This window comes from Dermacentor albipictus, chromosome 1 (genome assembly GCF_038994185.2).
Source record: "Dermacentor albipictus isolate Rhodes 1998 colony chromosome 1, USDA_Dalb.pri_finalv2, whole genome shotgun sequence".
NCBI lineage: Eukaryota > Metazoa > Arthropoda > Arachnida > Ixodida > Ixodidae > Dermacentor > Dermacentor albipictus.
This window is the reverse complement of record NC_091821.1, coordinates 387,664,698-387,689,411: the sequence shown is the minus strand read 5'-3', so window position 1 is coordinate 387,689,411 and position 24,714 is coordinate 387,664,698. Positions and strand designations below refer to the sequence as shown.

Sequence of the window (24,714 nt, the reverse complement as noted above, 5' to 3'; positions counted from 1 at the left end):
GTATGCCTCAACGTTAAACTGCATAGATGACGAGACAAAACAGCAAACAGATGAGTGTATATCAGAAAGCGAAATAGAATGGGCCATACAGCAGCTAAAACCAAGAAAATCGCCAGGAGTAGATGGACTCAGCACTGCCTTTTACAAGAAATTTTCACCGGAATTAGTCCCATTATTACGAGATGTGTATGATGACATTTTGAAACGAGTATTACTGCCTCCATCTATGCGACGAGGTCTTACTGTCTTACTGCCAAAGAAGCATTCAAGGCAAGTTCCGACAGTGAGCGATTTCCGGCCCATTAGTCTTTTAACGACTGATTACAAAATACTTGCTAAAATTATAGCTAGACGGCTGGACTTTGCCCTCGGAGCAGTTATAGGCAACCATCAATCTTATGGCATCAAAGGCCGTCGCATCAGTGATAACCTGCACGCTATGAGGATACTGAGCGAAGCTACCTCCGTTGGTGGATCCAGGGCAGCGGTTTTGCAAGTGGATCTGAGCAAGGCTTTCGATAGAGTAACACATGACTTTCTCTTCAACTTGCTTAAGGCCTGCAACATTGGGGACCGACTCCTAAAATATATTGGTGTCTGCTACAGACAAGTGACGACGCGACTGGTAATCAACGGACAAACAACTCCCACCATACAGCTCAACAGATCCGTTAGGCAAGGATGCCCCATGTCACCAGTTCTTTTTGCTCTGTACTTAGAACCCTTGTGCCGAACAATTCTGAACGACAGCAACATAACAGGCTTCAGTTTCGCAGATACTTCTCTGAAAGTCCTCGCCTACGCCGACGACCTTACGCTTGTGGGTGCCTCCAGAGAGGAAATCCGCCAAGGTGTGCAGCATGTCATGGACTTTTGTAAAGTTTCTGGTGCTAAAGTGAATCGAGAAAAGTGCGCGGGTGCATGGCTAGGTGCCTGGGACTTAAAACCAACCACCTTCCTAGAGGTGAAGTGGACGTCTGAAATCATCATCTACCTCGGTGTGTGTTTTAATACTGCCAACCTACAGAATGGACAAAATACAATTCGAAGTGGTACCCTCGCGGCAAAAGTGCAACAGTGGCATGGGAGAACGGTCCCGCTTATGAACAGAGCTTTTGTGTGTAACACTGTGTTCTTTCCAGCTATATGGTACTCAGCGCAGGTGATGCCCTGTTTGCCGGCTCAGGTGAATCGAGTGCATAGATTTTGCGCAACATATATTTGGGAGTCGCGGTTTGAGCGCATGAGGCGCAGTAACTTATTCTTAAGTAAGGCAAAAGGAGGCCTAGGGCTGGTAAACGTAGAGATAAAACTCAAAGTTCACAGGTACCTTTTTTTCAAAAACCAAACTCATCATATTATACGTCATTCTTTCAAACAATTAGGAGGGGGGTACTTAAGCGAGTGGATCGAAGGTGCCCAAGGAGTCCCACGAGCCCGCACCCTAAAATTCTACAGGGAGGTGGAGCAGGCAGCTCGCTTCTTCGAGCAGCGTTTTTCTCAAGAGTATCTAAAAAATGTAAAACGGAAGAGTCTGTACTGGAACACTATAGATATGCTATTCCCACCACCCCTATATCGGTCTCGAGTTGGAAGCCAGCTGGAGTCTGACGTTTTCAAGCGTCTGCCAAAATATCCTGTAAAAACAGCGATTAAGGATTTCTTTGTTAGGTTACATGTCGAAGTTCTACCTGTAAAAACATGGCTACGTAACAAGGGTTTCTTCGTGCCGTGGTCAACGGACTGCCCTCTCTGTCCCTATCCAGAATCGTTGCAGCACGTATTTTTGTTTTGTACAAATGCAGTACTATTTTGGCACAACATACGAATTGTGTTTGACGTGCAGATATACCCAAATTGGGATAACGTTAAATATCTGACACTGGAAGATGACAAAAATAACAGTGCTGAAACCCTGTTATTGCTAGGTTTGTATGCAATTTGGAGATCCCGAACTGATTACGTCCTAGCACTAGAAAACGCAAAACCTGCGTGGACGCACTTTTGTGATGCTTTCGCGTATACAAGTTCGCTGCTGGGCGGCGAAGATGAGTTTAGCAAGCGATGGCAGGTGTGGCAGAAGCGCCTGCAGCAAAGATGAATACTCATATAGATGTGCAATTCGCAGTGTATGTGTGTGTGTGTGTGTGTGTTAGAAAAGCTGTGAAGAAAGAACGCTTCCGTACATGGTACCTGCTATGAAAAAAAAAAGAAATAAAAAAAGGCTCAGTGGAAAAAAAAAAGAAGCGGCGTGGTGTAGTGGTTAGAGTACCTGACTTGTGAGAGAGAGGACGTGAGTTCGATTTCTACCTACCCCGGGCCCGTTTTTTTTTTCAGCTCATTAATTTTTTATTATGGTATAAATGCTTAATTTCATTAATTCCACCTTGGCGGAGCATCGGAACGAATTACTGTTACTCCCTTGAGGACCATCGGGCAGGGGCAACTGTTAGTCCCCAAAGGAGTAAGTGCATGGGGAGTAACAGTTCATCCCATGTCAGTTCGTCCCCAAAAGGACTAATGGTTGTGGCAAATCAGTTAGTCCCCAAAAGGACTAACCTCCCTACCCCTTTTAGTCCTTTTTTTCTTAGAGTGTATGCTTTTGCGATTGTCTATCCGCGTATGAAAAACCCGCAATGGGCTGGTCTGCGTCGCTTCGGCTGGCACTGTAGCGTTGCCTTCGAGAGCTGCATTGTTGTCTAAGAAATTAGCTCTTTGAATAAATGTTCGCAAAGGAAGACGTCATAAAAATATATTTGAGACGACCACCATAAGTATACAAGCAGAGAGAACGAGGGCGAACAAACGAAAACACCGCAGGAAGCGCCCGTACAACGCACGAACTGTAGCAGACGACAGGCGCGAGTCCGTGCCCTGACGTCACGCGAGCGGCACTCGCAGCGCCGCTCGTGTTCGTTCTCGGGGCTAATAGTCCGCAGCGCCTTGAAATAAAATTATTAAGGGTGTTCGAAAAGGAAAACTTGCGAATCGAATCGAATGCTACTATTTTAGTAATACGACAACCGAATATCGAATCAAATATCGAATATTTTCTACTTTCTAACGCAACATGAAATGTGAAGAATGCGCGGAGTCCGCATGAGAAAAAAATATTAAAGAGAAGAAAAGAAAAAGAATAAGGCTTATATACAATAATGCATGTCTGTAGCACTGTTCGCCATTAGACGTCCATACAACTTAGCAACTTGTAAATGGTAAATGACTGCTTTCAATAAGCTAGGACGCCATGGCAATGACAGTAATGAAACATTGGGAACAGCATGTTACCAGACGCTGGTGCAGTGTTGAATCCGCTAAAGAAGAGAAGTGTGATACTACGACACTGCACATCGTTTTAAAGGGTTGCAAACAAGGTGAAACTGGACAAATAAATAAGAAGAAATATTTCTATAGACTGCCTAAAAGCGAGCCATTCTTATTGAATGTCTGAAAATTATTCAACAGAAGTTATTTTCCCGATGCATTTGCTCAGGAACGGGAACCCTTACGCAACGACCGCAGTTACACTGCAGCAGAATCATTCGGAACTGTTCTCACATCCATAATCAAGTCTCCTGCGATACTCTGATAAGTGTTTTTACCTCTTCTATACTAAAAAAAAACACCAATAATCAGTAACTTCAAATAGTGAATTCTCGGATCGAATATGAATCGAATAGCATGAGCCATTCGATTCGTCTTCGAAGTTTCAAAATTCGCAGTCACTCTTTTTATCGCATTTCATTGGCTATATATGAAGTTATGTTGTGCAAAACACCGAGAACCCTGAACTGTGCATTATATTTCACTTGTGCTCACTAGTGACTCAACCATATCAGTCAGGTGTATTATGCAAATAAATGTAATTCGTGAATGTTTTAGTGTTTAGTGGTATCGACGACAAGGTGTTCGATTAGAGGCTCCGTATATCGAAGTGAATCGTATTCGCTAGCGACAGATGCCGCCCTGCGAGGGCCTAGTGATTATAATCGAATCACTCGTTACTGTTTCGTTTGATAGCCATGACCAAATCGCATGTGTATCAACTCAATTAACGTATTCATGCTGACGTTTCCTCTCAATCTATTTCGAGAATTGTCATCTGCTGTGTCGCTCTCATAACGAAGTAGAAAATAAAAAACTTTCAAAAGTTGTCGTTAGTCACGTGGCAGGATAGCTACTGGTCTCTCACCTCGCTCGTTCATTTAAGGTATTAACGCATAATATATTCGCAAACTTTCAGAAGTCTTGAAATTCAAAGATTCTTGATTCCGCTATGCCTGGATTAAATTCACTGGCTTTTGGATTATTTCGACTGGCGTTTGGAATAAATTGACTGGTGCTTGGATTAAATTGAGTTGCGTTCGGATTAAAATCACTGGCGCTCGGATTAAATTGGCTGGCACTCGTATTAAATTGACTGGCGCTTCGAATAAATTGAGCGGGAAAACCTGTAGTTCTTCATTTTCGAAGGCACATTAATATACAGACATATACAGACATGCGCAGACGCCACAGACACGTCGGTCTATCGAAACAACGCGCTCTTTCAAAGGAGTCTTCTGATCCGATCATATTCCCTTTTCATGTAGCCAGCTTTATATTAATAAACATTATATTAACTAATTAATGAAGTAAGTAATCGAAAATTCGTTATTCCATTCTTAGAATAACAGACGGGACGCTAATACACTGCGAACTACTTTGCGGGATGAACGATTTACAAGTGAGCACTTGTATTGTCGTCTGCCTCGGTCTATTTTTCGGGCTCGTGATTTTTTTTTTCTTTCTCTAAATTTGGAAAGAAGATTACACGTTACGGTCACTTATCGAATGCATCGAATTGTCAGTTATTTAAGTTTAGACGTTTCGAAAAAGACTTTCTCCGTACTTGTTCATGTACACATATAAAAGGTGATCCCGAGACGTCATTCTGTTTTCTCAGCCAACAGCGCTGGGTTTAAACGGGCGACACACTGTGGAAACAGATAAGCGAATGTCGTAGCTGCAGGCGTGGAATTGGTCAAATAGAAGACGCTGAGAAAAAAAAAAGATTTTCCGATATCTGTTAAGCAAAAAAAGATATAGCTCAACTTTGAAGAGTCCGCTTTCTGGAGTAACGCTATTCACCTGTCAAGAAGTGTAAGGAACCTCTACGGTTCACACAGTGGCAAGCTGTCAGCGAGACGTATTTATTTTCGTGATAATGCTGGAAACGAAGCTCTAAACAAGACACAAATAAAATCTCTCGTTGTACACGCAGGTTATCTACACCCCATTACTGACTCCGAGATACTGGGCGGTTGTGTGCGACCGTTGTTTCGAAATTACGTGAACAGAATTTCGTGTCTTCTTTTTCGCGAAAAGACGGCGAGGGGGTGGGGGGGGGGGGGTCCAGAGAACGGCTGCACAGGAAGATGCAGTGTCAGTAATACGAAAACTACGCCCTACACCGCACAACAAAGTAGACAGACCGCAGCATGCTAACAGGCAAACAAGTGGCGGGAGGGGTGTCACGTTGGCATGCACATGGGAAACGTGCCCTCGCCATACAACGTCGTGGTTGTACGTGAAACATCTCCATCGCGAGGCGAAAGATGCGGCGGATCACTCGAGCCTGCGTCACTCCCCATTACCGAGCACGCTGAAGACGTGATGCATGTGGCCGCTGCTCGTGATGAATGACGGTTGCGCGCGACTGCAACGCGTGCGCCGCTGCGTGGCGCTCGTTCGGCAGTGCCACTCATCGACAGCTTGAGTGCGGCTCGCAGAGACACGGCTCGCCAAACGACTCGCTTCCCTCCTGCAAACGACCGCTGTAATGTGGGACGCGGAGCGTTTTCACTTCATTGCGGCTACAATGCCGATGACGACCGCGTCGAAAACAGCGCGCGTATAGTGTAGTATGTGCATGGTTTGCCAGACAAGTGGCTCGCACCGGAAAATGACCCTGGCTGACCCTCTCGCACTGCATTCACCGCCATCCTATAGGGCCGAACGAACGTACTGCGACTGCGAGCCTGCGGCACTGACGAACGACTCCGTTGAGACGACGAGTGGTCGTGCATGTACGGATGCCGACCGATTTGGTCCTCGTAGCTAGGCGTCATGCGACGGAGATACGATCCTTAATTGCCGGGAGTGGCGTTCAAGGCCACATCGCGGAGCGACGGAGATGGCCGGCGCTCAAACTCGCTGGACGTATTTTCTTACGCCGTCAATATACGCTCGTCCCGTGCGTTCGGTTGCGAGCACCGTGAGATTTGCATCCTTATCGGGTTGTCGGGGCCGGCGTGCACGCGAGTCTGCCGGAGGGGAAGATTTCGTGAACGAGAAAGAGAGAAAGAGAGAGGAAGAGAAACGTTGCAGGAGCGATCTTGGGAGGGGTTACGACTTTCTGCATGAACGTGCAGCAGGTGAAACTTTATTATCGCAATGCACAATATTTTGCTGCCGACTGCGCGCAGGTGGTCCAGAAAAAAAAAAGACAGGCAGACACCACTTGCTTCCAGGGGTATGTGCATGCTGATCTTGTTGCTCGCGAATCGCGAATGCAAGCAAGCAATTTGCCACTCGCCGTGTCCCGTCTTTAGCAGTTTCGTTCAAACATACATATAGACACATACAGTATATACGCCGCAAGGTGGACGACTGGGTGAGTCGGTAAAATTTTCATTAGGTTGTTTAAGCAAACAGGACGAGCGCTGAAAACTCATACATACGTACATACATACATACACACATACATACATACATACATACACACATACATACATACACACATACATACATGCATGCATGCATGCATGCATGCATGCATACATACATACATACATACATACATACATACGTACGTACGTACATACATACATACATACATACATACATACATACATACATACATACATACATACATACATACATACATACATACATACATACATGCATACATAAATACATCCGCACACAACATATACATGGTTTGCGCACATAGGCAAACAATACAAAACCAAGCCCACATCAAGATTATACATGTTCATTTGTTTAGCGTAAACATTTACGCCATATTCCGACTATGAAACATTTGTCTCCAAACCCTACAGACCAATCATTTAGATAACTCATAAGGGTCACTTTTTACCTCAACGTAGAAGAAATGTGCGAGCCTTATTGGCTTGATCACGTGCTTCCCCTAACTGAAGGTAACCGTGGACGGCATCTGTACTCACCGCGAAGCGTTTTCTCTCGATGACGTAATGTGGCTAACGGTTGTACTGGTTGTCGTGAAGTACAATTAAAACAGCGAAATGTGATCGAAATGCGGCCGCCGTGGCAGGGATTCAATCCCGCGACCTCATGCTCAGCAGCCCAACACCATAGCCACTAAGCAACTACGGCGGGTCGAGTTTCATTCTTCTAAACCATCTCACATGAGCCGTCGTTTTTATTAAAGTTAAGTCTTCTCCACTATCTATTCACGTTGCCGCATATCACCGTTAGATTTCTCGCACAGCATCGTCAATTCTTCTTTTACACTTTCAAAAAACAACTATACTCACCTCGCGCCGGAGTCATCGACGAGACGGCATCACAACTTGAACTTGATGTCATACTTAGCACGGCCACCAATATGTTTAAATTCAGCCTTTCCCCTCGTTCCATAAAATACTGGACTTCCTTACCTGGGTCTGTTCACTCATGCTCACCCCGAAGTTTTGTATCTGCCATACAGGATGAATGGTCCTAGCACATCACCCTATTCGTTGTATGGTACTTTTCTGTCTATAATTTTCCTGTTAGCCCACTCCTGCTATAGCGCTTATTGCGTGGCAGTATGTACAAATAAATAAATAAATAAATAAATAAATAAATAAATAAATAAATAAATAAATAAATATGGTGTGAAAATACGCATGGGACGGGGGCGCAAAGGTTCTGTAATGATTCCATAGTAAAGCTAGAGGCCTTATTGCGCCAAGGTAACAAATGTGAAAGGGCGCTCGATTGAGAATTCCGACGCTACCTTCTAAGAGGGCGCCTTCTGAATATACTGGAGTTACTAAAATCTTGAGTGTTGGGCTTCGCCGCTATATACGAGTCGACCGCACAGCTCGTCGCGAGAAGTTGGCACCAATCGATGCTCTTCCCTTTTACGTGCGCGACAACCTCCTTGGTTCCTGTTTTGAGATTGTAGAGGTATAGCGCGCCTAGACGAATGCAGCATCCGGATGGCCCAGTGCGCGTCAGAATCAAGGAAACCGTTGCGTCACACTCCGCGACCTCGGCCGCTCGCAGATCGGGCAGCGTGCCCCGCACGCTCGAAAGAAACGTTCGCTACCACGTGCTCGCACGTAATTTAATTGACGCGGAAACCGGAATTTCCCTCGCAGCGGACGCGAAATGCTTCGGCGGCCGCAGATCGAACTGCGGCCGGACGCGAGGGCCACGTCCGGCATAAGAAAGAAGAAGAAAAAATAGAGAAACTTAGACCCCCCCTCCCCATATTTAAAAGTGAACGCCATTTCCAATTCGCTGGTTCGCTACAGTGGACTCAGACGTCACGCGGTGGGTTCCTGGCGGTGGTTGCAGGTAGGCCTTTCAGTCGGAAGGTTCAGGCTGGACGTGGGCTTTTTTTTTTTCTTGCTTCGCTTCGCCATGGAAAGCGCCCGTTCGAGGTGTGTCCAGCACGTTCCCCGCTCTGTCTGTAATGACGCTCTCGCACACAGTGACTGGAAAGGCAGCCTGGAAGTTATAGACGGCGGGGGAAAAGCCCGTGACGAGCATTAGCGGCCGCTCGGCGCCTCTCTGCCGTCACGCGCTGTCTTGCTTCGTGACAGCGCGTGCTTTCCAGCGGAGGTGCACGATGCGCGCGCATTGCTCCCTCGATCTAGCTTGCATGTGCTTCACCGGCCAGGGGCGAACGAACGAAGCGAGCCGACGGCACCTGCGATGCGGCGCTCGACTGCCCTGTCTCGACGCTTTGTTTTGAAGCCGCGGCAGAGTGTGAAGGCGCCGCCGCCGGGTCATCGGGTTAGTCGTAGGCGATTAAGGGTGTCGAGATTTCAGATGCGCCGGCTCGTGTTTCTTTTGTCACTCTTCAAAGTGCGTGCCGCCGAAGGAAAGAACGTTAGCTCGAAGGCACCGTGGGTTGGGAAACAGAACTGCATCCTCCGGCTAGAAACGCTGCCTAGTCGGCGTTGTGAATCGAGTTGGTTCGGAACTGAGGTTAAGCAGCGCGAAAAAAGAACAAGGACCCGAGGAAACAAATACCGCAGACAGCGCTTGCCTGTGGTATTTGTTTCCTCGTGTCCTTGCTTTTTTTTTCGCGCTTCTTAACCTCAGTTCTAAATACGAACCAACTAGCCCTCATCAATATCCTACTAATGCGAGTTACTTCCTTTCTGCGATTTGCCTCTGTATAGGTGTTTTAGTTATTTGTCTTGCACTGCAGTTCGTTGTGCAAGTCTGTTTCGGTGTAACCACGGCAGAACGGCCTGGCACTGCCGCGAGCGGGTGAATTCGCAACGCTAATGCGGCAACTGAGATAATGCGGCAACTCCATGAAGCGTATAGTGCTGCCGTATTTACGGCGTTGCGTCACGTGGTGGCACTGCGTACATAGAACGCCGCCTCGCAGCCATATTATTACCATGATCATACAAGCCCAGCAATTCCGGACATCGCCTTTGGTTCACAGCTTTTACACCACGTGGCGTACGGAACTTCAGTAATCAACATTCGCGCGAGGACGCACGCAGTCTACTGTACGAAAACAGAATGCACATAAAAAAAAGAAAAAAAAAGGTTCACGCAAGCAGCTTTCACCGCCGAGCCCAAATCGGGAATGGCTCGGGAATTCGATAACCGCCACACATTATAGGAGCGGCCGGCTAGTCGACTGTGAGTCAGCATGTTTGTTGCAAAGATAGGCGTGCAGAGGCTCAGTCGTGCTTCGAGAAAGCAGGCGCAGAATCTTAAGAGAGGCCCCCGTTTATCTTATTCCTAGTCCAATGTTTTTGTCCGATCGGATTGTCGTGCCGCTTCATCGGTGTCTTATAAAACTAAAAAATCCTTTCGTTGGTGCAGTTCTCGTAATCAGATAAGCTTGTTTTCAAAGAACAATGAAATCACCCTAAATGGTGGTGACGGGAGCATTTTTCAGGATATGCAGATGCAGGTTTGACGTCCTTAACGTAGTCCTTAATCTCGGTTGGCCTCAGTTGACAAGTGTATCTGCGCATTTGCATGCAGGTGCCTGGCCGCGTTATGTTCACTGCCGCACACATTGATGTCTTTTCTTCTTCATATTTTTTTTTCTGTAGGGGACGTGTACAAGCCGAGTAACTTTTCTGGGGACTTGTTGAGTAACGGGAGTAAATGCAGAAAATTGTAACTGCTCGATGTTGAAAGGCCTGCTTCATTGAAGGGCTTCTAGCAAGGCGCATCAGTTCGATGATCTGCTGCTTTGCATAAGATTGTGAGTTGAAACCCGGATATTATGGCTGGTTTCCTTTTTAAAGACAAACTACTGGCGCGTGTATCTTTACGTTGTAATGAACGTTGAGGAACCCAAGATCAAAATTATTGCGTACCCATTGCCCCCTGTTCAGATTGCTATCATTAAAATCAGTCAACGAAAAGCACCGATATTTTACGCCAAGCCATAAAGTAATGCAATTGTTTCTCGTGGTGCCTGTTCTTTTTTAGCCGTCTCACAGCCTGCGAAATCGCACAGCATGACTAGGTACTTAATACGGGTGTGGCTAATGTCGCTTGCCATGCCGCACCGGAGCCAAAATGTTCAACCAGCTTGAATAGAAAGTTTTCGAGTTTTCATTCCTTTCTTTTTCAATAATATATCTACTAGATCATTAGAACACAAGCTTCATGCATTGGCAATTACACAATAAACTGTTGGAGTGGTGTGGCTAATTTCCTGAGTTTATGGCCTGAGACTCTAGGCTACGTGAAATGCAAATAAATGGTCATTCAATTAGCTCTCTCTACTTAGCTCTGTTTCCAGGAGTCGAAGAATCGCCTCTGTTAACGTCAGAAACAATAAGGATACGAAGCAGCTTACCGCAGCTCAACTAAAATTTCAGACATACAAACAAGATGGTTTTCTTTCTCATCGCCATTGTGCTTTTTTTGGTTTGTGTGAAGTTATCCGACGCATTCTTTTCGCTTGCTGGGAGCTACCTATACGAGATAGTAAATAACTTCTAAAACCACCAAACAGCGCCACACGTCCGCAAACGTTTCACGGCGATTTGCAGTATATTTAAATATTTGTGGCATTTTTCACCTTTGTCAAAATGTCTGTGGAAGTTCTACAATCAAAACAATATTTGTTTGTGTTTTCGGGAACCTGATGGATAAGAGTGAATTCAGTTATCTTGCAGTCACATGCGAGGGCGAATCGACTTTTCGAGTTTATAAGATGAATTTAATACTCATAACGCAAGCAGTAAGCGGTAGTTGGCACGGTTGTTGAGCGTTATATCTATGCGACTTCTGCAGCCTGCAGTGCCGCCCTCTGGTTTCGTGTTCCATCTGCTGAAAATGGAGGCAGCATAAAAACGTGTAACACCGAAGCTTGGCAATCGCAGCACTGCATAGCTTTTTTTGCCAGTCATCTGTAAGAAAAGCAGCGGAGCTATCGGCATTGATTTAGGTGACATCCAGTGTCTCCACCTCAAATGAGCGTCCGCTTCGTTTCTTCTACTTTATTTACGTCAACTCTGGTCTCTCGTTCTCGCTGAGCAGCAACCACCGACTGTCTCCCTGACCGTGCAAAAACGAAGGTATAGCCAGGGTAATATTTACTGCCACAAACTTCTACTAACACTAATAATAATTATTATTGCAATTATTATTATTATTATTATTATTATTATTATTATTATTATATAAGAAGAGGAAGAATAATGAAATATTTATCTCAGATCCAACACAGTGTTGAGCACAAGTGATGCGAATGTACCCTTGGCGTTTATAGAAAACTTTCCATGCGTTAAATGTGTGGCGTGGCTGTCGACTTGATGCAGATTGACGGTGGAATCGACACTCTGTGGCTCACTAAACTAGTTTAAAAAAAATTATAATAAACAAAATCTCCAATCGCAGATTTCCTATAGGCGAACTAGAGTGGACTCTGAGCTTGGTACTGCGTATACTCAAGGATAGCCTCCCTGCATATGCCTATCGCAGGGTCTTTCTTTTCCTCGCGCCACCCGCACCGCCGTTGGCCGAGCGTCGTGACAAGTGATAACCGTCGTTCTTCTCGATACAGAGAAGCCGACCTGGTGGAAGTAACATCGTCATACCAATTGCTTCAGCTCTTGTGCAATCGGTATCGGCAAAGGCGCGTTGCCACCATGGCATCAGTAGCGCATGCTATAGACTGAGCACTTTTGGCCGCTTCGGCCGGAGTAGCTGTCTATATCTTGTGAACTGGAGCAGTATATACGCTGGCCCGCATGGCCACGCAATACACTCTAAGAAATATTTACAGCCTTTGGAGTGCCCCTTCTGCCACACAACAATAATCCTCATCTGCTTCGATGCGTTTCCTTTCTTGAAAACGCCGCGCCCACTGCTGTCCTGTCGGGAATGCTGTCATGCTGATAACGAGCATGCCGTTCGTTACTGGAAAGTACCGGGCTCGCAGCGTTAAAGAAAGGAAACGCATCAAGGTAGATGACGATTATCGTTGTGTGGCAGAAGGGGCACTCCAAAGGCTGTAAACTTTTCTTAGAGTGTAACTTCTCTGCATCATCTCTGATCATGACTGGGTGCCACACACAGGGGCTGCACGAATCGCACTGAAAGCGGGAAAGCTGTTTACTCCGTCACGTGCGGATCGACCGTAGTCGTCTGCAGCAGTTATTGCGTATGGACCGCGACGAGGCTATAGTTTCGAAACCCGCCACGCCTCTACCCGCCACATCAATCTTAGGAGTAAACCTACGCTTCCATAACCCAACGTTAAAACCCACCGAGTCATAGTGCACAGCTCTCGTTTTAAAAATCAAGCATCCTTTAAATCTTCGGCGCCAACCTTCGTCATATCCAATAACCCTCGCGTTTCGATGGCCGCTCCCACTGAGTTTCATCACTGTTCGCGGAAGCAACAGCACAGCCATACAGTTATAGGATATACAAAACGACAGCGATCGCGTTGAAATTTCATGAAATCAATTAAATAGTTAAATATTCAATTTTTTCGAGTAATCCGTAATCGCAACTCAAGCCCCGTCACATGGGCTCTTCAACTTCAACCGCTACTTCACCAAACTAGATGAAGCTACAAGCGTGAGATTCACGACCGACCACCACGAAACTGCGGGTGGGAGACTAATAGAGCTATCCACTTTAAAATCTATTTGCATTTACAATTACGCATTCGCATGTAATTTACATATAGCGTGAAACCGTTTGTCGGGATTAAATGCCTAAAGTGCTATTTGCGCTTTAGGTATTGCTGTGCAATCAATTTTTTTTAATGCTTCCCGTAGAGTTACGTCGACCGCATCGCCCCAGTATCGGCTTCGCCGCAGGAGTATATGTCCCGGATTACTGGACTCGACTTCTCACCATGGTGCGTCTGGAGTAATTGATAACCGGATGGAACGAATTTCGCGCGGTGTGTACACACGAGTCTCAAACCGGCGACGTCACGTGCAGAAAAATTGCGAGGAATACGCTCCGTGCGGTTGTTGACACCAAAGGTAAAGTTCACTACTACATAGCTGGGCCCGGTACGCTCGCTAATTATAATAGACGATCCGTTGTCTCACTCCTTCAACGACCGGCACTGGCGGGTGAAAAGCTGTAACATGTTGTGACAAGCTTCGTGGTTTTGATGCCATTAGAGGACAAGAAAAATTGGACTATTGCCACACAGACAGTCTCAATGGCCATTGAACACCGTTTTAGTTTAAGCTCCCGAGACCAAAACCGTTCTCTTGACATAGTTGTTATATAGCTCGCAATGCTAAATGATAGTCATTGAACTGCTTCTATGGCATACGACACACCCAGTCCAGCTACGGTTGGTATAGCTCTGGTATTTTAACGATGATGACTCCTTCTAGTTACCTTTCCAAGGGTCACTGTCTTCGTCTTCATACATGAAGGCCAACCTTCTCGCCTCATTCGCCGGCTCGCCAACAACATTCACCGGCGATCCCCGCAAAGTAACAAAGCAAGGATGGTGGAGGACTCGCGGATCGCAGAAGTGGTGGGCAGATCGTACGAACTGTGGGTACTTTTTCAATGTCTCCGCTATCACATTGGCACTGCGCATTTGGGATGTACTTTCGGGCGATCACTTTCTGCGATGTCGCCTTCAGTGCTTACAAGTGGCGCGAGATAGAGAGCTCAACAGACAAATAAATAAATAACTAAATAAATAAGTAAATACATACATATATATATACATACACACACACACACACACACATATATATATATATATATATATATATATATATATATATATATATATATATATATATATATATATATATATATATATATATACACACACATAGAGAGAGAGAGAGAGAGAGAGAGAGAGAGAGAGAGAGAGAGAGAGAGAGCTTAACGGAAGCTTAAGATGTGTTTGTGTGGACAGGACATGAACAGAAGCAAATAAAGAAAAGTAAAGCAAAATAAAAGTCAGAAGCTATAGGAATAAACAAACAAAAGTATAGTTTAACAGCAGGACCATCATGGTTAACAACATTTTTAGTTGTACCCTTTGTGAACACCCTCATTCTATATAATATCGGATGCTTTATTTGCTACCTAATGTTACTCTGCTCTTTGCCTTTCTTCGCGATGCTCTAGTATTTAAAATGTACACCCTTTAATCTACAAGTGCTTTTCTACTTACACCTGAGGTTTCGTATTATGCATTATATGGATGGCTGCATTCTGTTTATGTTCATCACGTATTTTTTTATCGCGTGTCTTTACTTTCTTTTTTCTTGAATTGGGTTGTTTTATTATTTTTTTCAGATTGTTCTAGCTACCCGAAAATTCTACCCGTATCTTAAATTTGTGATGGTATACTTAATTCTGGTGTTTTAGCTAAGCAAAATTTTTTGGAATAACATTCTTGTAAATTATACATGGTGTCCCAACTGTCATGCACCAAGGTTTAAAAATGTGCAAATGCCACGTGGCTGGACAGAACCAAGGTAATGTTGTTTGCCGTCGCTTGGAGATGCTCAGATTGTTTTGTGTGCCTCGAGTTGCTCGGCAATTTTGCTTGTATTCGCAGGCTTCTTTCACGCTCGGAAATACACTTTTACGTAGCACGTATTGGGCAACATAAAGCTGTGCCGGGAGTTTTCCATGCTGCTCTTCAATTTTATATATTATCTATAAATCTCTATAGTATTCGATAAGCTAATTAATTAAGACTAATTATGCAATTAGGCGGCACGCAATAATTAATCTGATTATTTCCAAGAGACGGCAAACAACATTACCTTGGTTCTGTCCAGCTACGTAGAATTTGCGCATTTTAAAATTTTGGTGCATGATGACAGTTAGGGCACCCTGTATACTGCATTTATATTTGCATTATTATTCGCAACTCCTATATACCACTGTACTTGCTCTTCATGTTGTAATCCCATGAAGTATTGACAGTGTGTGAAATAAATAAATAAATAAATAAATAAATAAATAAATAAATAAATAAATAAATAAATAAATAGGGAGACATCAAGACGATGCCTCCCTATGTTTCCCTATTTGTTCTGCGTTCTCCTTAGTGCCGTTTGTAAACCACTACAAATCAAATAGCCTGACAACACGTATTCACCTTGTAAGGGAGTGACAATGTTTATTTATTTTTATTTGTTTAAGCACACAGTTCTTGCCTTTATATAGGATGTAGCAGGAACTGAGACATTGTATTAAATCTCATGCATATATTGTGTTCACAAGACTCAACAACTAAAAGTACAGGTTACTATCACAAGAGATAAAAAATAAAAACGGATGTTCTTAATACGCAGCGACTCAGTAATGAAGAAGTCTGATAACAAATCGCAAAAATAAAGAAAGGAAAGAAAAACACAAAACAATAAAAAATAAGCCTGCGAACATATTACAAGGAATAACGGGAGGCTTGCCGACTGTAAAATGGTTTGATGCATTGAAATTGTATTGGAAGTGCACTGGTTCTCTCACACATAGTAAATCAGATTGGAAACCAAAAGAAAATTGAAAAGAAGAACACTAAATAGAATTCACAAGACCCGAAAAAAAATTTGAAGAGGCGCCATTAACAGGAACATCTGAGAGTAAGTTTTCATCTCTTAGAGACCTAGGGAAAAAAAATGGAAATGATCCATATGAAATCAATATTCTGTAAGATGTCTACTGTGTTTGGTGATAGTCAGTTCTCAAGTCGTTATTTAATACAAAGAAAATTATAACCTCGAAATGCACCTTCGAATAGAAAGGTACATTCGGAAAAGCATGCGGCAGTGGATGTGGCGAAATGAGTTGCACACCTTTCGTCCGGCGTCATTTTTTACGTCGGAACGAAGGGGGACAGGGGGTGGGGGGCTTGACAGGATGCCTATTGGGTTTTACTAAAGCGTTGCGCTGGACTTTGCGTCAAGCTGTTGGCTGAGGATACGTTCCTTGCAATACTCCGTCCATTTCGCACCGTCGAAGGCCACGCCCGTGAGCCGCACGAATTCGCTGTGCTATAGTATCGCGCTGCCTTCTGCTCTTTCGTGAGGAAGGACTAATCGGATCTTCAGATATCAATCAACCTAACCACGAGAAAAGGATCGCGTCTGATATGGAAGTACACGCGCCCAAAACGCGATTTGTTCCGATGCCGGACGTTGAAACTAACGGGTCAGCGACGCAGAAAGCTGCGGGCACATCCGGCGGGATTCGAAGCTTCGTGCACGTCTGCTCACCCTGGACGGTTCGTGTCACGCAAGCACACCGGAATTCTCTTTCTCTTTAATTTCATCTTCGTCGCAGACAGATAAGCCACCGAGAGATACCTTCTCACCGCTATGGTATTGTGATCGCTCCTTCTTGAAAAAAAGAAAAGGGGAAAAAAAAATGGAAGCGCTGTCTCGCAATGAAGTGGCAAGGAAAACGTGAGAGAACAAAAACAAAACAAAAATAAACACACGTAAATAGAGCGGAGGGAAACGGCCGGTGTGCAAGTTGCGAAATGGCAGCCAGGTGGCGTGTATTAACGCGGTGGTCATTGCCGTCCGCTCGCGTGATCGGAGGTCCACGTAATAATGCAGTCGCGGCTATTGCAACAAAAGGCCATTGTGTTGAGATGTATACTCTGGCGAAGCAGCTATTCGGTAGAAGTGAATGTAAAGTTGAGCACTTGTTGCCCCACCACACCCCAGTGCACGAATGTAAATAATTTATATTTTCTGTTTTCGGACATCGTTCGCTCTTTTCTTTTTATTTTTACGGCGGATACCACAGGGGTTGTTGTCTGCTTGTTAATTAGATGAGGGAACGGAGTAAACTGCGAAGGTGATTGTTCCCAAACGTGCGGCATTATAGCCGAAGAAATTGCTCGTGGTCGCAGCATGAAGAATAGAAATAAAAGAGATGAACAAGCAAACCTGTAAAGGACGACCCAAGGTGAAAGAGGCGGGGGAGGCCAAAGTTGTTGATTGGCCTGTCGTGCATTCATTTGTGGTCCTTTCTTGCAAAAGTGATTTATTGGACTACTTAACGCGCATAGCCATTGACCACGGCACCCGTTCGAATTGAAAGGATTCAAAAGGGAGGGCTTGTGGTGTTTGAGGACTGGTCGGAATCTCCAAATAGGATAATTTTTATTGTTGCTTTTTCTCCCGTTAATCGTTGCCTGTGGAGTTGCTTCGACAGACTGCCTCGCTTTAACGCATGTGCTTACCTGTCACCTTCACTGATTATTGATCAAGTTCCGGACGCAGCTAGTCGCCTTTTTCATTTCATTTCATTAATCACACTCGCGCGGCAGGATTCGTTGAAGCGTCCCGCCACCATCCTTATCAGCACTTCTTGCAAACTCCACAACATCTTTACATCCTACTTTGGCAATGGCAAAACTAGAAATGTCGCCGGCCACGTTCTTTCTTTGCTTTTATTGCCACAAAGAAAGAAACGGTCAAAGTTGCTTCGCGGCCGACGTTGACGCTTGAAACCGCGAAATGTCACAGCATCCGTGGTCTCAGAATGAAAAATTGAGGTGCCACGCGGGGTGCAAGGTTAATCGCATGCTAATAGGCAACGAGTGCCAAAGATATAATACGCACAGACCACCGCGCATAGCATAGCGAAGCAGGCTTCTGTGTAGCGAACGCCGAGCGGGAGCAGCAGTGCATCGCCCTCGAGAAAGGAACGTAAGCTAACGCAGTCGGTAAACAAGAAACCGGACCTCGGTATAAGCGAACTCGGCGAAGTGACCTGCGACCTCTCTGACCTTCCAGCCTTCCCCCCCCCCACCCCCCTGCGCACCTTTACCTTTCCCAGAGGAATTGTTGCTGGTGATTCACTGGCCTCGCGGTTTCTCCGGGCGCCGCATGATTTCACTTGTACATCGCAAATGGCTCAGGCTGTGCTACTCCTCACTAAAACCGTGCATTGTAGAGTTGTCACGCGGCAGCAGTTCTTGAATAGTGCAAAGTGGGAACGAACAGCGCGGAAGTCCACACGTATTGGTGATAAAAAAATATATACATGCACATATATATTGGTCGTTCATCAGCGCTGTTTGCGAGTCGCTCTTCATATCGTCCGGCCTCTCGCTCTTGTGCGGTGTTCATTCCCACTTAAGCTGTTCGTGATAGGCCAGCACCTTTGTTGACTATCGCATATTTGCTTACTCTTGCTCCTTATCCCTTTCTTTTTATTTTGCATGAACTTATATGGAGTAACCAGCAGTATGTTAATTCTATAGTCTATCCTTATCGGCCCTCCGGTTGAACTTACCTACACACGAAAGAAGGAAAGAGAGGAAAAGAGAGAAGAATAGGAGATGAAACACGACTATAGGTTAATCAGCGTAAACGCCCGGTTGGCTAACCCCTACTGTGAAGAAGGCTAGAGGTTAGAGTAGATGAGGCGGATGGAAGCAAGGATGATAATGTGTATGAACTGCCCTGTGAACACGGATGCGCGTTAAGCAACATGAAGCCCATTGCCAATGTACGAAAAAAAAAAAACCCTTCACAGTGCTGTAGCGAAGCGATCTCCAACGTCAACAACACTGCATCGTTTTCGTTGACTCGCGTTTTAAAAGGAAGAAGTACACAAGACGTCAACGAGACAGGACGAGATGAGCAGAAAACAAAGGCCGAAACGAAAAGAACGCGCGTCTTGTTTGGAGAATCGCCCGATGAATTGTTTTACCTCTTCGAACGCTAAAATTTCTCTGCCGTATTCTGCCTTTTCTTTTTCGCCACACACGAGGACCCTCCTCCAAGCCGGGCGAAACAGAAATTCCAGGTATCTGATAAACGACGTGAAACGAAGCGCATACAGCGGTTCCCGCTGTGGGCGTGGGAAGGGAAAGGACGTACGCACGGCGTGGAGGGGAAAGCGTGATGCTGCATAGCGGAGCGAGACAACGGGTCATTTCGAGCACCGTTCACGCGGCGGGTGCAGCCAGCGGTGTGCAATATATTTTGGCGAGAGGCGGCGCGGTACGAAAGAAGAGTCCGCCGGACGCCCGGTCGCCCTTCACGACAAAACACCCGCCGCTGCCAGTGTCAAGGTCGCGAGGGGTATTCACCGCGAGTACTTTCGCAACTGGCTTCGACAGAAGCGCTCGCCGCACGTGCGGACGACGGGAAAACTTGTTTAAGACCCGCGGCGGCGTCGCTCTGCGTTTTCAGGCGCCGCGCAGGCTGTGTGGAATTAGAGTTTTAGTTTAGGGCACGCAAACGGCTTGCCTACGCAAGAACTAGGGGCGACGTTACTGCGCATGCGTAGGGTCCGCGCATGCGCAGTACCACGCGCAGTACCTTGCGCAGTACCCCTAAACTAAAGCTCTGCGCATGCGCAGTACCGTCGCCCTTAGTTCTTGCGTACGGAAGCCGCTTGCGTCCCATAAACTAAAGCTCTCTCTCTTATTTGCTGCGTTATAGTCACGTTTGTGGATCCTAACCGCGTGCAATGGGACGTCCAGTATTGCGGCACGCAGTGCAGGTTAGTTTTGCTGACAGTCAAGATGCGAGGCTTCGACACTGTCGCTGAAACCGAGTTACGTTGCAACGCATGCAACAAAAGGTGGAATCACAGCGTGTGCGCCGTGATCGGGTGGCCGAAAAGTGTGGCCCCCCAAAATATCTCAGACTCGCGTTCAGCCCTGGGCATCAAAATGAGTTTAAGTTAGCGCAGTCGGATATATTATGCGGGATGAACTTTATACATACACGGCCGACTTGCAAAGGTGCCACTCTGCAGCGGTTACCTGGACACTGCGACGTCTGACGCGATGTCAAGTCCCACGCCGTTCAAAGTGAGCACCAATCTGAGCGATCTACTCGTGAGGTCCCGTTTTGTCGCGAGGACATTATAACTCTTGTCTCGCACATTGGATGGCGCGATCAAATTGCTTTTGTTCGACCGACCCTGACCGTCCGTCAATAGGTCCTATTTAATCAGTTGACCCTCCATGCATCCACGGCTAACCCCAAAGGCTGGGAAAGCAAGCGGAGGGCGTCCTTCACTGACTGACACTTTGTGCAGCTTACACCAGAAGAAGTTTTTCTTCGAGATCGGACCACTCGGTTTGCCGCTGTTACCGCAGTTTCATCAATATACCTGAATACACTGTACATGTCCTACGTGACACCACTTTGCGGTTAGCAGCCAGGATATCGCTTGAAATACGCGGACACACAGAGAGAGGGGAAGGACAGGAAAGGTAGGGAGGTCAACCAGACGAGCGTCCGGTTCACCACCCCACAATGGGGTTAAGGAAAAGGGGAAGAGAGTGAGTATTTAGTATATGGGGGAGGATGCACAGGGAAACTATAAGCAGTCTATCAAACCGGTGCAGTTCAAGTGCTCTACTATATTGCACGAATCGCTTTTTGTGCCAGCGACGGATGTGGCCACGGTCCGAGAATCTTTGACTCAGAGAATGGACAGAAATGCAGAAAAGTGATGTCATAAAGCGGTGGAACAGAAACGGGGAACTAAGTCCGAGCCATCAAGGCGCTGCTGCTTAAATTAGGTCAGTCAAGATTTGTAGACACCCTTGAAGATTTAGAAATGTAAGGTTCATTTGTAATTTTTTTATTTTATAATGTCTATTCCATAACTATTTTCTTGATTTCTTTATCAAGCACTTGACCCGAAGTAGCAATCTCTGCATATAGCAGGACTGGCATCTTGAGCTTCCATCAAACTCTATATTTTTCTCTCTTTTGACATAACGTACATATTTTACTAGGTTTCTTGCGGGAATATGCCACTTTGAGTATACCAGATGAGTATACCACTTTGACAATTTAAACAACGCAGCCTAGCTGGCACGCCTCAAGATATCTTCATTGGTTGACACGAGTTAAGATCTATCGTATTGTGCGCATCTGGCGCGGAAGGCACTGACATGCGCTTGCGCAAAGGTTTCGGAACCGGCCACGTACTATCGGCCAAAAAAGTAAACGGACCACGGCTCAAGTGGCCGGAGCGGCCGCGGGGCCACACCGGGGCGTTGCTATCGCGCTCCGCGCGCTGACGACGAGAGTGCCCAGAGTGACGCCAGACTTCGCCCTCACTCTCACGCGGTACCTCATCACGCTTGATAAATTTCTAGTGTACCGTTCGGTTGCTCTGGTGCTGGCAGTCGCGACGAAGGGAACCGTGCGTCGCTGGTAGTGCAGCACATGGCGCTGTCGTGCAGTAGCGGGTGGCCGCAGCGCATCAAAGCGCGGCACTCATAAGGAACGAAGACCCGTCCTGATTGTTGTTTTGCTTATATTCACCTTGTGTTTCATATTACTGCATCTCGCCGGCGTCCACCGCTGCTCGATTTTAGGCAGCTAAATTAAGTTAGATAGTGCACTATCTAACTTATTGCGGGGACGTGAAAGAGCGCACGTCACCGTAGCCGCCGTTGCGGCTACTTGCGTTATGCTGCCTAAAATTCATAGTATTTCATAGTATTCATAGTATTCACATAGTATTTTCTATATCTTTTGCATATTTCCTAAGTTGGTCATTCACGCAACGCCCCGTCTGTCCAACACAGGTTTTCCCGCAGGGCAGGGTAATTTCATAAACGACGTTTGTGGCACACTCTGTGAAACACCGGGCATGCCTTTTCTGACCACCAACCTTTTGGTCTTCGCAAGTTATGCGTCGACTAAGCTGGGCTAGCTTTTTGGTAGCTGAAAACAGTACCGGCACGTTGTACCAGTTAGTCATTTTTTTAGGCAGTGCGAAACCCTGTGGATGTAGGGAACTACTACAGGCAACTCCTGACTCACCGATTCCTGTCTGCTGGCACAAACGAAGGGAATAAAGCCAGCTTATGCCCCTCGTGCGCAAAAAGTACTCCAGCCGTATAATTCCGCCCACTCGCAAGTAATAAAAAGAGGCATCGCAAACCTCTGTCTGGAGTCGTCAGTCCGGAAGCCGTGTGTTCATGAGATGCAAGCTAGCTGGTTTCCCTGATTCGTCTTGGTCCCTGTGGCAGAAATGCTTCTGAAGAAGACAAAAGTTGGTGCCAGGAGAAAAGAATCGGTGAGTAAGGAGTTACAAACAAACAAACAAACAAACAAACAAACAAACAAACAAACAAACAAACAAACAAACAAACAAACAAACAAACAAACAAACAAACAAACAAACAAACAAACAAACAAACAAACAAACAAACAAACAAACAAACAAACAAACAAACAAACAAACAAACAAACAAACAAACAAACAAACAAACAAACAAACAAACAAACAAACAAACAAACAAACAAACAAACAAACAAACAAACAAACAAACAAGCAAACAAAGAAACAAACAAACAAACAAACAAACAAACAAACAAACAAACAAACAAACACAATTGCACTTAGTAGTCTGGATATTGGAGCACCACGCAGCATAACCAAAATCTTACGTGCACTAGCACTGAAGCGCAAGAGCGATCACATGCTGAAACAAGCCCATTTTTTAATCACTCGATTCGTTAACGGGATGCCACCGTTTTGGGCCCAGACGGTAGCATGAGCTTGGGCACAAGGCGGTCGAAGTTTGCTTATGCCTTTAGACATCACATAGCTACATGTCACTTCCTATACATGCAGTGCAACAAGTTCGCCATATTCCCTGAAGATGGGCCGAGTAACCCGCTTTACCTCACTCTGCAGCGGCGAAATGAGCAACATACCAGATTTCATCGGCAACAGTGAAATGCTACCAGCTCATATCTAGACCATGCGGATGCAGTCTCGATAAAAAAAAAAGGAATAATATTAATTCTGGGGTTCTGTGGGCCAAAACTAAGATTTGATTATGAGGCACGTCGTAGAGGGAGATTCCGGATTAATTTCGACCAGCTGGGGTTATTTAACGTGTCCGCAGTGCCCGGTACACGGACGTTTTTTTTGCATTTCGCCCCCATCGAAATGCGGCCCCCTTAACTGGGATTCGATCCCGCGCCCTCGGTTTCAGCATCAGAACGCCTTATCCACTGCACGCCACCAGGTCGGGTCAAAGGGATAAAAGTGCAGAACATTAGGCGTTGATTGAACTCGAATGAGTGGTAATCGGTCGCTGAGTCGAGGTGGCTTCGAATATTGGTGGACCCAAATACTCGAGCGTGCAGAGACGCTACGCGTTCTGAAAATTTCCAAGAGTTGTTTGGGTGATGTGAGTGCGCTTGCCCGCGACACGAATTAGGAATGAGCATGACTTCAGTCTTTTTGGTGAGACACACTTAGGTCTGCGCAGTGGCAGACGGGGACAAGCGAATGGATACACAGAAGCACTTCCTGAGTATGAACTAGAAGGTACAGTGCGTGCGCGTAACTTTGCACTGGTGCTCCGCTCATTTACAAGTACAAGAAACACTTCTGAACTTCTTCTGTGCAGCTGTCGCGACTTGGCAAACTAGATTGCAAGCTCGTAATCTGGGGTGGAACGTTTTAGTGGCAGTCAGTTTACAAAACTTGAGCGAGGATACATACATTTATGTAGGTAGATTAGAAACACGGGATCCGAATCGAGAGATGTGAACTTACGGACGGCTAAAATATAGGTCGATATGCGCATGGCAGGCATTGGCACACGACAGTCGTGGTCGCATGTGGGACTCATGACCGGCGACTTACAGTTATTCTTGAAAAGAGAAGTGTTCAGTCATTGCATTCCGTCGGTACTAATGTACAGCCGAAATTTTGGAGCATGACGAAAGAACTGGAGAATAAGCTAGTTACCACGCGATGAGCTTAGGAGGAAGATTAGGTTTAAGACAAAGGAGTGGAGTTGGGAAGGTCAAGTAGTGCTTAAAGTAAAGAATCGGCTGGCTGTTGGCTCCAGTAACACAATGAGTGCTAATGAAAAAAAAAGAAAAAAAGAAATTACGCAGAAACCATCGGTGATGTCCGTCAATGCAAGCGAATAGCCAAACGCTCCAAGAAATTTATTCGCTTTGCTAAAAGAATGGTGCGCTTGAACGGCGTATATTTGCTGCAGGGAGAATA

General features: G+C 45.8%; 1 protein-coding gene across 1 annotated transcript in view; it reads left to right on the top strand.

The window, feature by feature from the left end:
• Positions 1-8,421: 8,421 nt before the first annotated feature.
• LOC135916985 (endochitinase-like) overlaps positions 8,422-24,714 on the top strand; it is a 52,006-nt gene continuing 35,713 nt past the window's right edge. The window contains exon 1 of the mRNA XM_065450424.2: positions 8,422-8,589. The gene's annotated coding sequence lies outside the window, so the exon portion shown is untranslated. The remainder of the gene's footprint in view (positions 8,590-24,714) is intronic.